This window comes from Lepisosteus platostomus, chromosome 5 (genome assembly GCF_059453375.1).
Source record: "Lepisosteus platostomus isolate fLepPlt1 chromosome 5, fLepPlt1.hap1, whole genome shotgun sequence".
In the NCBI taxonomy this organism is placed as follows: Eukaryota; Metazoa; Chordata; class Actinopteri; order Semionotiformes; family Lepisosteidae; genus Lepisosteus; species Lepisosteus platostomus.
The window spans coordinates 37,441,509-37,444,340 of record NC_142615.1 but is presented as its reverse complement, the minus strand read 5'-3'; the positions used below and the strand labels follow the sequence as shown (position 1 = coordinate 37,444,340).

General features: G+C 45.7%; 2 non-coding genes across 2 annotated transcripts; one reads left to right on the top strand and one right to left on the bottom strand.

The window, feature by feature from the left end:
* Positions 1-443: 443 nt before the first annotated feature.
* On the bottom strand, positions 444-517 carry trnat-agu (transfer RNA threonine (anticodon AGU)). The gene has a single exon. It is a non-coding gene; the product is annotated as a tRNA-Thr (tRNA).
* A 925-nt stretch (positions 518-1,442) lies between these two features.
* Positions 1,443-1,524, top strand: trnal-aag (transfer RNA leucine (anticodon AAG)). The gene has a single exon. It is a non-coding gene; the product is annotated as a tRNA-Leu (tRNA).
* Positions 1,525-2,832: the final 1,308 nt, after the last annotated feature.

Below are 2,832 nucleotides of genomic sequence, written 5' to 3'. Positions count from 1 at the left end.
TCTCTGCTTCGGTTCCAGAAAAGTCATCTGTAGTGTGTTTTTTTCCGTGCCCATGGCAGTCTTTTAAAGCTGGTAGTAATGGCGGCGAAGTTAATTTTTTATCCTCTTTAAAAGAATAAGGACGGGCTGGGGCGAGCTCCATTTACCACTCTTTCAGCTAACCGCCGAACTTGCGAACTGATTACACTGCAGAGCCACAGGCGCCTCGCTTTTCTCCATTCTCTGGGTTAGGGTGAAAAAAAAACTTTGCTGGTATTAGCTGGCCTGCTGGGAGTACCTCTTCTTCACTGATAAGCAAGATTTGTGTTTCATCTTTCGCAAGCTGTATAGATTTCTTTCAAAACAAGTTGTTCCAGAAAGGAAACGAACACTTGCATTCACCTGAATTAAAAGGCATGGGATTTGCCCATAAGGATAAATTCTGTACAGTAAGACAGGAAGAAAGGCACCGCTGGGAATCGGACCCAGGATCTCCTGTTTACTAGACAGGCGCTTTAGCCAACTAAGCCACGGCGCCGGCAAAGTGCTGTCCTTTGACAGCCACTTGGACACGTCTCAACTGCTCTGAGACATCTGCGTTCGGTGTGAACCGAGCCTGCTCGCCTTGCAAGTTGCCTCATTTACATGCGATAGTTCCACCACTAAGAGAAAGGATGAGAAATGGCTTTTATCTGTCACTTTTCATGTCAGAGGATCTCAATCTGCTTTCCCTGTACAAGAGGATGTCCAACTCATGTAGCTAAAGACGTAGACGACAGTGCTCCACTGAAATCTTGATCTCACAACCCTCGGCATGACTCCGCTGTGTTCTGCTTTAGACAAAGGGGGGAAAAGACTTCTTTCATCACACGTTTTGCACTGTTTACGGTGTTTTGTATAAGACATACCGCCCAAAATAGTTCTAAAACAGGAGAAGCATCCTCGTTTAGGAATGTGGAAGTGAAATGGTCTGGGAAGAGTCCTACGTTTGAACAGTTCAAAATAGACGTAAAGGGGTATTTACGGACTCTTTCGAAATGTAAGAACGAGCTGTGCGGACCTTATCTTTATTTACCTTGTGTAATCGTTTTTCATAAAGTGTAATTGTATTATAGCATGTGCCCCTGACGATTTTCTTGATACGTTATATGTGCTCTTGTTTGTATTGTATGTAGTTTTGTTGTTCAAATAAAACGTAAAAGACACAACTTTCCGGATGCGGCTGCTGTAAAAATAAAATGACATCAAGGGTGCTGTACGCAGAGGTCTGAAACCTGCTCCACAGAAGATCTTTATCCAGAGGTGTTAAAGAAGTCGAGATCTCGCCATGAGAGGGGAAGCATCTCAGAAAAAGCAGGTGCAGTCGGTTCCACGGTCATAACGCCACTAATTCGGGCGACAAGAGGAAAAACCCACCCGGCTTCCTCCGGGCAAGTAATGAGACAAAGAGACAGTGCACAGCGGGTAGCGTGGCTGAGCGGTCTAAGGCGCTGGATTAAGACTCCAGTCTCTTTGGGGGCGTGGGTTCAAATCCCACCGCTGCCAGCTACTTCTGTCGAGACCCCCTTTCAGCTGGCTTCAGACGAAGGGGACTGCTTTTTGGCAGTCTCTCGAGAAACTAAGCAAAGTGTTTAAAGATACTTTCTCAGCTTGACATCAAGGCACAAAACAAAAACCTTCTTGCTTCCTCTCACCCAAAAGCGCTTTGCCACTTTTTGCGTTATGCAGGGAACGATGTCTGCCCAGATCACTTTTGTGTCAATGCAAATCGTAGTGTGCCCTCCGTTTTAATGTTGGCTGTGCTGGCGTGCTGCTTCTGTCTGTGAAACTTGAATGTTCTGCTTCTTCACACCAAATCGTCGGCGGGGGTTGAGCTTGTTAAATCTTTGCGCATAGCGCTCCTTTGGAAGTACTTTGTCCAAGTTCAAAAGCAATCGTGGGATTTACTTCATGCGTGCAAAAAGCATGCCTCGCACGACAGATTTAAATGGGGAATGGAGCCTGCTTCTTGCTGCTTTCCTGTGGTTGCAGTTACAAAGTTGATCGTGCTTTCACATTCTGTTAACAGTATTCACTGGCTGAGCTTTATCAGTTGGTTCGTAAAGGAATCTCTGCTTCGGTTCCAGAAAAGTCATCTGTAGTTTGTTTTTTTTCCGTGCCCATGGCAGTCTTTTAAAGCTGGTAGTAATGGCGGCGAAGTTAATTTTTTATCCTCTTTAAAAGAATAAGGACGGGCTGGGGCGAGCTCCATTTACCACTCTTTCAGCTAACCGCCGAACTCGCGAACTGATTACACTGCAGAGCCACAGGCGCCTCGCTTTTCTCCATTCTCTGGGTTAGGGTGAAAAAAAAACTTTGCTGGTATTAGCTGGCCTGCTGGGAGTACCTCTTCTTCACTGATAAGCAAGATTTGTGTTTCATCTTTCGCAAGCTGTATAGATTTCTTTCAAAACAAGTTGTTCCAGAAAGGAAACGAACACTTGCATTCACCTGAATTAAAAGGCATGGGATTTGCCCATAAGGATAAATTCTGTACAGTAAGACAGGAAGAAAGGCACCGCTGGGAATCGGACCCAGGATTTCCTGTTTACTAGACAGGCGCTTTAGCCAACAAAGCCACGGCGCTGGCAAAGTGCTGTCCTTTGACAGCCACTTGGACACGTCTCAACTGCTCTGAGACATCTGCGTTCGGTGTGCACCGAGCCTGCTCGCCTTGCAAGTTGCCTCATTTACATGCGATAGTTCCACCACTAAGAGAAAGGATGAGAAATGGCTTTTATCTGTCACTTTTCATGTCAGAGGATCTCAATCTGCTTTCCCTGTACAAGAGGATGTCCAACTCATGTAGCTAAA